The sequence below is a fragment of the Myotis yumanensis genome, unplaced genomic scaffold (assembly GCF_028538775.1).
Source record: "Myotis yumanensis isolate MYYU_CA2020_CCGP unplaced genomic scaffold, mMyoYum1.0.hap1 SCAF_17, whole genome shotgun sequence".
NCBI lineage: Eukaryota > Metazoa > Chordata > Mammalia > Chiroptera > Vespertilionidae > Myotis > Myotis yumanensis.
This window is the reverse complement of record NW_027223768.1, coordinates 21,923,576-21,933,346: the sequence shown is the minus strand read 5'-3', so window position 1 is coordinate 21,933,346 and position 9,771 is coordinate 21,923,576. Positions and strand designations below refer to the sequence as shown.

General features: G+C 49.7%; 1 pseudogene; it reads right to left on the bottom strand.

Annotated features, from left to right (window-relative positions):
* Window positions 1-9,112: 9,112 nt before the first annotated feature.
* Window positions 9,113-9,193, bottom strand: LOC138996527 (U4 spliceosomal RNA; annotated as a pseudogene).
* Window positions 9,194-9,771: the final 578 nt, after the last annotated feature.

Genomic DNA, 9,771 nt, shown 5'->3' with positions numbered 1-9,771 from the left:
GAATGCAGGTGTGTGCACGCGTCTGTTTACTCTGCATTGCTAAGCGAGCACTCACCATATTTGGGACCCTGTGCCCTGTGCTCTGTGATCTGGGGGCCTGAAAATGAGTGAGAAACAGCACTCGGCTCCCCTCAAAATCCTTCCTATCCTTTGAGCTCATGCCCATCCCCTCCATGGCACCTCTCATGCCCATGCTGAGCTCAGATGGTCCAGAAGCCACAGTCCAATAACAGCATGGAGTTGAGGGCCCTGACGGGGACAGGTCACCAGAGAAGAAGTCAGCAGATTCTGAGGGGACCAGGTCCCTCCCCACAGGTCCTGTGATGTGAGTAGGGACAGAGCTGGGCTGGTCAGGGAGAGCCTGAAGAGGTCAAAGGGCCAGGGGACCACATTGGTGCCAACGTGCCTCTCCTGCTGCTGCACCTCCACAAGTGGCCACACGGGGTCAGTGTCCTTTCACGCTTCAGTTGGCGCGCCTGAGTCCCACAGCCATCCCTGCCCCCTTTCTGCAGCGTTGTGCCTAATTGTGAAGAACTTCCCTAAGGCTGGGAGCCATGTGGCCCATTAGGCCAGAGGGACCCAATGGACAGAGAGGACGAAGATTACAACCACAGTCACACTGTTTCACCGGGAGCAGCAGGGGCCCTGCCCAGCCGCTCACACCGCTGGCTCCAGGCTAATTCAAACACAGAAAGCACTCATTTGGACGACATGGGGTTGGCAGGAAGGTCTGCCAGAACAGGGAAGGAGTCTGACTTATGCGCGTTTAGGAAGATGGAACGTCATGCCCCGGAGGAACGTACGTTCTGTTCTGTCAGTCCCAACGAAGAGGAAAACTGACGTGGTGTGCTTATAATTGTGCACGCTGCATTATTAGGTATAATCCTGACGGGGGAGGAGAACCTCCTGGCAGAAGAGAAGTTGGACATCGGTGAGAGCTGAACCCTGCCTGCCCTTTACATTTACAGCGACGGAGAGAATCTCCTGCAAGCTGGCTTCTGCCTGTGCGTTTCGAACCTTGTTCCTCTTCCACTTGCCACCGACTGCCGGGGCCGGGTGTCGCAGGTCACATTCATCCTGCACGGTGACCTTTGGTGGACAGCAGGGAGATTCCAGGTCTACACTGGGGAAAGGCACTAGGAAGTGACTGCAAATCCCACCTAGAAATGCACCCTCAATTCGTGTCCTCTTAGCAGAGACTAAAAATGCCCACAGCCACTCCAAACACGCCCAACATGAAAGGAAGTGTGACTGACCAAGGATTGCCAGTGGGGAGAGACTGGCGTCTTCATTGATTATAGTTAATATATCTCACTTTCCCAACTTTGATGAATTTTTAAGCAATTGTTAACAGCCTCTCCCTTGAACCTGGAAGAAATCCTTGTAGGTGAGGGTTCCTAATGCCTAAGCTTCATGAGCTTCATGGCAAACCTACCCTGGCCCGGGACCCCTCACTCTCTCCTTCTGTCCTTCCTCCTGCTCCCAGGAACTCGCTTGCCTTCCGTGCTCCACTGCCCGGCTGTGTTGCTTCTGGGTGGAAGGTGGAAAGGTCTTGGTCCCAGCCCTCTGGGCCTTGCCCTTCCTTCTAGCGGACACACAGCCCTTCCAAGCTTTCCACTGATTTGACAGCCAGAGGCTCAGACATAGGGAACAAAACAGGTTCTTCTAACAAGTCTTTACCTTCTTGCCACTTAGGTGCCCATGATAGACTAAGCCCCACACAGGTGTTGATGGTATAACTTCACCCGAGGTCAGAGAGCTGAAGGGAGTAATCATGTTTCCGAGGAAGTCAGATTTGGGATCTTCTGGGGCTTTTATCCCTGGAGGTGGGGGTAGAAGATCTAGGTTGGCAGGATGGGTAGAGCTTGGGCAGCTGGTGGCTGAGGCTGGGGCCACTGCCACCTGCCCTCTGGCGCCCCCAGGCCCTGCCCTGAGTTGCTCCCTAGATGAGGCCGGGTGTCCCAAGGGCAGAGGCTGTGTCTTATTTATCTACCTGACCTCTGCACCCAGCATGGTTCTTGGGATCTAGTTAGCGCTCAATGAGTGCTGAATTTGAACAGCAGGATGGAGCTGGGGAATCCCAATGCTCCCAGGTGGCCCCTGGGGGAATAATCAAGGCGCATTCCACCAGGCTCTGAGGCCCGCTCTAAAAGAATACCGGTTATCTAAATAAATAGATAAGTGACTGAGGGAGCAGCTGGGAAGGAGCTGGCAAGTTGGAGGCAAAAATCTCTGGTCATCACGAGGAAAATGAGAACTGGGTTAAAAAGATGGATTGGAAACCTATTCTCTCTCCTCCTTCCCCAAACTCACTTATCAAGTTTCATTAACAAAGTAAAAAGGTGTGAGTTCCCAGGGCCAAAGATAAGAGATGTCAACCACTGTTTAGAAGACACAGTGGGATAAATGCAAGTGGCCTGTCGGGGTCGAGGAGGCTGCGGTAGAGGCCAGCTTCCTCCGAAGGTGGGAAGAGATGGGACAGAGAACCAGGGCCAGGGGGGACCCTCCTCCTCTCCCTTCCCCTCCCCTGGAAGCTCATTAGCTGCAGAAACAGACCAGGTGGACCAGGAGGATGGGGAGAGAGGCACACAGTGAAATCAGGGACTGTGAATGCAAGTCCCAGCCTGTGCCCTCCCTGAGACCCAAGCGCCCTCCTGCGCTCCGTTCCAAGCAGCCGGGCGGCTACCTTCTAGGGGGGGAGGTTGGAAGATTCTTCTCTAGAAAACCTGACTGAGCAGACCAAGAGGAAAGGCTTATAGCTACTGAAATTTGGGTCCTCTCAACAAATAAGCAGGCCCACGCCCTGGCCCCACACTCAGAGGCAGCCCAGGGTCCCAGAATGGGGGACGATCACTAGTAAACACACACACACACACACGCACACACTCACACACACGCACTCTCACACACACACGCACTCACACACACACTTTGCCTTCTGCTCATGTTTTAGGGGAAATGCTGAGAAAACATTATTTAAAACAATCACCACTTTATTACATCTCCAAAGTAAGTAGAATTATTCTATTCTGCTAGGGGTTGGACTGAGTTTTGAAAACCATGCTTTTTAATGAAAAAGGCTTACAGCAACTCCGAATCACTAATATTATTCATGTAGCTGTGGGTTTATGCTGAATGTAATGATCTAAATAAGTTTTCACATAATTCAAGAATAGGGGTGTTTACTATGCACTTGTTTTATTAAAAACAAGTTTAATGCAAATGAAATTTCTTACTTTTTATTCCTTGGGTGTCAAGAGTTTTTAATAACAGAAAAAAAACCAGTGTATAGTATCTGCAATCTGATTTGGGATTTTCCCTAGCAAAGCATTTTACTGGGGAAAAACCCACCCTTATTTTTTTCCTTTAGAAGGTAATATATTTTGATTAGATTTTGCTTTTTTGGTTCATGTGTTTTTTATCCTTATCAGACAGCCCCCAACATTAAAGACAGACATAAAAATAAGCCTACAAAAATAAACAGAAAAAAAGCGATCCAGGAAACAATAGTGTAAGGTGCTGAAGAAAACAAACAATTATAATCATCTTCAGGAAGATCAAGACCCGTTAAAAAAAATAGAGGATTCTATATATAAAGGAACAAACACCCAGAGAAAAAGAAGTAGCTCTTGGAAATGTAACATATGATAGTCAAACTAAACTCAGTGTGTGTGGGGGGGGGTGGGGTGGGCGGAGCGATGGAATATGAACTCGTGGAACTCCCCCAAAATAGAGCAAAAAAAGACAGAGAGATGAAAATAAGGAGGTCAACTATACCAAAGAAGTTTCACTGGGAGAGACCAGAGAAATTGAGAACAAGGCACAATCAATAAACAAATGCAAGAAACATTTTCAGCCCCGAGGACATAAATCACCCGCTGAAAGAACCCCAAGGACCAGCCGGAGGATGAAAACCGACCCACATGGCGGTACTTCATCCTGGCTTGTCAGACCGCCAAGCACCAAGAGGTGATCCTATCGGCGTGTGAGGTAGAGGAACAGTCACTACAAAGACCAGCACTAACAGGAGATGAGGCTGCTCGCTGGCAGCCGGGAGCTAAAAGACAAGGAGTGACACCTTCGAAATAATGGGGACAATGCCTTCTGGCCCTGAATTCTGTTTGCAGCCAAACTTACTCCTGGGAGGGCGGACTAAAGGCATCTGGTCGTGCACAACTTTAAGTTAATTTACCTCCCACCGTGACCTTTTCTCAGGAAGCTACTGGAGCAGGAGCTCCACAAAAAATGAATAGCCTGGAGAGTGTGGCTCAGTGGTTGAGCATCAACCTATGAACCAGGAGGTCACGGTTCGATCCCCAGTCAGGGCACTTGCCCAGGTTTTGGGCTCCATCCCTAGTAGGGGGTGGGCAGGAGGCAGCCGATCAATGATTCTCTCTCTCTCATCATTGATGTTTTTATATCTCTCTCCCTCTCTCTGAAATCAATAAAAACATTAAAAACATTTTTTTTAAGTGAGGGAGTAAACCAAGAAAGAGAAAGATAGGGGCTGCAAGCAACTCGGGAGGAGGAATTTCTAGGAGAAGGCGAAGGGACGGCCAGGACGACAGCCCTGGGCTCTCAGGCCCAGGTAGAGCGGGAGCTGAGAGCGGGGACGCGGGGCCCTGAGAAAAACAAGGGTCCCGTTACTCAGTGCCAGGTCCCGGAGAGGGCGTTTTGGGGAAAAGTTAATGACAGGCTCCTGGAGGGTAAAGCAAACAACAAAGGCAGTTCTCGATATGGGTGGGCAGAGGGAAGAAGCCATGCAACCCAGCGTGAGCAGACTGAGCTGGGAGCGGTATTTACCCAGTAATAATGCAAATACTGACTTTAAAAAAATACATTTTTATTGATTTCAGAGAGGAAGGGAGAGAGAGAGAGAAACATCCATGTTGAGAGAGAACCATTGATCAGCTGCCTCCTGCGCACCCCCCACTGAGGATCAAGCCCACAACCCGGGCATGTGCCCTTGACTAGAGTCGAACCTGAGACCCTTCAGTCTACAGGCCGACGCTCTATCCACTGAGCCAAACTGGCTAGGATGCAAATGCTGATTTTTAAACATTGCCACCCATTACTGCGAGGTGGGAGTGTGTGTGTGTGTGTGTGTGTGTGTGTGTGTGTGTGGCGGGTAAGATAAATCAATCCTTCTTTTTCATGGTGGAAGTTAATAAAGGCTGTCTAAAATGAAAAAGAAATGAAGAATTAGCCTTTAAATAAGGAGGTGAAAATTTTAAACCAGCTGAAAGATGTACAAGTGGTTGCCCCTGGGGCCGGGGCTTGGAGGGCTACAGGGGATGCAGATGGCTCTTGGTTTTTGTTAGAAGCCTTGAAGTACCATTTAACTCTGAAAACCTCCTTTTGCTTTTATTACACTAAACGCAAAAAATGGCAATTCCCCAAACCTCTGCCCCCACAAGCCCTCTGCACTCAGAAACCGGGTTGCCATGAATCTAAGAAAGGGCTTCAATGTCCCCCCTAAAGCCCACCAGAGTTCCCCAAAGCAAAAGCACCCCCTCTGCTCCTTTGTAAGAGAAAGAAACCCAGCCGACAGCACACCAGCGGGTCAAGCTCTGCGCCAATTCCCCCGCCTTCCTTCCAGCTGCTGGGCCTCTGCCAAGACTTGGTTCTTTACTGAATCAAAGCAGTAAACCCTAAATCTCCTGCCCCACCCCCCATACCAGATCCAGCCAAACTGACTTTGCAGGATTTATTAAAACTGGAGGAATCTAACCTACGAAGGGACATACACACACACCTCGAACCACAAGGCATCTGCACGATCCCTATTGTCCTCCGGAGAGAGCAGAATGGACGGGCTGCCCTGGGAGGCCCAGCAGATGGGAAACTCATTACAGATGTGAGCCTCGGAGTCGGAGGGACACTCGAAGACCTGTGCATTTGAGGAGTTCAGGGGTATTCATGGGTTGCCTGGAAACCAGAGACCAAATAGGAAACAGGAAGCCGGAGGAGAGTGAGGCTTGAATATTTCAGCATCATTTCCAGAGGGAAGGCTGCGTGCCAATGCCTGAGGGCTGCGACTCTGGTCCTTATTTCTCTTCAGCCTCAGGTCCTCAGGACTCCTTTCACCTCATCGCGCCCCCCCGCCCCCCAATCTCACTTAGAGGTAGATGTAGGCTTCTTATAGGGTCCATGTTAGCATCCGCGTATGTGTGTGTGCGCGCGCACACACACACACACACACGCACACGATGTGAAACCAATTTCTGGAAGTTTCACAGAAGTATCATCTCACACCTCCAGGTTTCCTGCAGCTGCAGGGGCCGCCTGTGCAGGGCACTGATTTACTGCTTCCATTTGTGCGTCCCTGGGTGAGGCTGGGTCTGTCTGAGTTCGACCCAGAATTCACTGCGGGAGCCGAGTGTGGCCAAGCTCAGAGAGTGCCTGGGACCCAAGGGAGGCCAGAGCATGAAACACAAGCGTCCCCCAGCCCAACTCACCAACCCCGTCTTTCTGTGCTGCAGACACAGGCCTGGCCTGTGTGTGTACGTCCCTCCATCGAATAGATTCCTGTGCCCCTTACAGTCTGTGCGTCTGTCACTGCCAACGCCCGTGGAACCCCCTCCCTCCTCCTGCCTGAAGATCGCCATGGGGGCTCCCGTTCTTTGTGCTCACCCCTCCTCCACACCCCATAGACCTGTGACTGCCGTTCTCGTTTGGCACCAGCATCTGCGCCCTTGAATGTCTGGGAAGTGTGTGTGGTGTGAATTTCAGGGTCAGGCTAACCTTGCTTCCATCACTGACTAAATATGGAGCAACCCAACCTCTCTCAGCCTTGGTCTCTTCTTCTACCAAAAACAAACAAACAAAAAAAACCAACATGGCGGATCCTCTCCTTCGGTGATGTAGCGAGGACTGGGGGATATGAAATATCTGGGTCTTGAGTAGACGATTCTCCAAAGGAGACATGCCAATAGCCAACAAGCACATGAAAGGCAGGCCAACACCGCTAGCCATCAGGGAAATGAAAATCAAAACCACAATGAGATACCACTCCATTCCCACTAGAACGGCTGTAAGAAAAATGAAAAATAACAAGTGTTGACGAGAATGTGGACAAATTGGAAGCCTCATACATCACTGGGGGGAACGTAAAACGTTAACTGCTGTCGAAAACAGTCTGGCAGCTCATCAGACAGTTAAACATGGAATTACACATGACCCAGCAATTCCACCCTTAGATATATACCCCAAAGAATCAAAACCAGACACTCAAACAAGAACGTGTACACGAATGTTCACAGCAGCAGTGCTCCCAACAGCCAAAGTGTCCTTCCACTGATGCATGGATAGTGTCCTATCCACACAACGGAATCTTATTCAGCTACAGAGGAATGAAGTTCTGATACATGCTAGACCATGATGAGCCTATACCAGTGATGGCGAACCTATGACACGCGTGTCAGAGGTGACACACAAACTCATTTTTTTGGTTGATTTTTCTGTGTTAAATGGCATTTAAATATATAAAATAAGTATCAAAAATATAAGTGTTTGTTTTACCATGGTTGCAAATATCAAAAAATTTCTATATGTGACACAGCACCAGAGTTAAGTTAGGGTTTTTCAAAATGCTGACACGCCGAGCTCAAAAGGTTCACCATCACTGGCCTATACAAAGTGAAGGAAGCCAGAAACAAACGTTCCTATGGTATATGGTTCCATTTATGTGAAATGAAATGAGGTGAGTCCACAGGAACAGAAAGCAGATTAATGGTTGCCCAGGGCTGGGGCTGGGGCTGGGGGGCCAGGGAGTGACTGCTTATTGTGTACAGGGTCACATTAAGCCGAGGAGGCAGGGGTGCCTAATCCTTCTGAAATAGGGAAATTCTCAACATGCTTTGCCAATGGTCTTTTCAGGGGGCAGCTACTCTGGACTCAATTCTCACCAAGCACAAAAAAAAACTGGAAAGTAGAGATGACAGAGCTTGTGAGCAGGTAAGTGCCATCGTAGAACGCTAAGCCACCATGACAACCAGACAGCCAGGGAGCACCAGGACCGGGACCTCGGAGTCTAGGTCAGCCGTTGCTGCATAACCAACCAACCCAGAACTTAGTGGCTCAGCGAGAACCATTTACAGATGGGAGATAACACCTCACACCCGCTGAGATGTCTCCTCTCAAGGCAAACAACAAACCCAAACCAAAATGACAGAAATAGGAAGCGCTGGAAAGGATGTGGAGGAACTGGAACCCTTGTGCACTGCGAGTGGGGCTGTAAAATGGTGCAGCTGCTATGGAAAACAGTATGGGAGTTTCTCCAACAATTAAAAATAGAATTACTATACATTGCAGCAATCCCACTTAATGGGTTTAGACCCAAAATAACCGAAAACTTGGAGATATATTTGCATACCCATGTTCACAGTGATATTATTCACAATATCCAGAAGGTAGGAGCAACCCGAGGGTCCGTCAGTGGATGAATGGATAAACAAAACATGATACATTCACACAATAAAATATTATTCAGCCTTAAAAAGGAAGAACATTCGGACACATGCTACTCCATGGCGGAACCTTGAAGACATTATGCTGCAGGAAATAAGCCAGTCACCAAAGGACAAATATTGTGCGATTCTACTACTTATGTGAGGTACTTAAAATGGTCAAAATCAAAAGGAGAGTGATGGTTGCCAGGGGCTGGGGGCGGGGGTGGGGGGGGTGGGAGTTGGAGGGGTAGGCATGGGGGTGGAGAGTTAGCTGTTAAACGGGTACAGAGTTTCAGTTTGGGAAGATGAGTTCTGTGGATGGACGAAGGTGGTGGTAGCACAACACTGTGGAATGTACTTCATGCCACAGACCTGTACACTTTGGGGTGAAGATGGTAAATTTTATCTTGTGTGTATTTTACTACAATTAAAAAGTTTATATACAGCCCACCCAAACCTAGAGGTTGAAGAGATTTCAGGCTCAGCCTGGATTCATGGGGAGGGCGCAACATCAGCTGTGAGCACTGGGAGGTGAGTCGCTGGGGCCATTTGTGTAGACTGGCTGTCAGACTCGGCGTTTCCGGAACTGGGGTCTGTGGCCTCTTCCATTCTCCTCTACCCACGTGTCTGGCTGCTCAGTCTGCCTCCTCTTCTTAGGTTCCTCATTTTTTTTTTTTTTCAATTAGCAATAATCGTGCCTCGGATAAACCTCATTGGCTACAGTACTGCCACTGCACAAAGCTGGGTTCCTCATCTTGAGGAGTGGCCCAACCGGCCAGCCCCCTAATCCTGAACCTGGACTCTTCCCTGACCTCTTCTCCCTTCCCTGTTCCTCCCCCACGTACTCTGCCACCAAAATACCCTGCCTGTTCCGCAGCCTAAAAGCCTCCACTCTTCCCCAGCCCACCGCCACCCCATCTGTGGGCTACCACCAGCACCCCTCTAACCCACGCGTCTCCTCGACTGGTCCCCTGCGTCTCCCCTCCTCCGCAGTCCCTTCAGAGGGAGCAAGTCACCGTAAGTGGGTCCCGCCCTTCCTGCCGGAAGTGCTCCCCAGCTCCCTGGGTCCTCTCGGGGTACAGGCCAAGCTCCTGCGCGAGGGACACCAGTCGCCTTCCCCGGCCACCCAAGCGAAGTGGCGCCCGGAACGTTGCACGACAGGGTTCAGTTTTCTTTCCAGCACTTCTAATCACTGTTTTCTTATTTATTTGTCCTGCTCCACCCTGACTCCTCTTCTCCTTGTTTCTGCTTCTTGTGTATTTCTCACATTTGTAGCTATTTATCTGTGTCCCCTCTCCTTACATATGGAATTATTACTGAT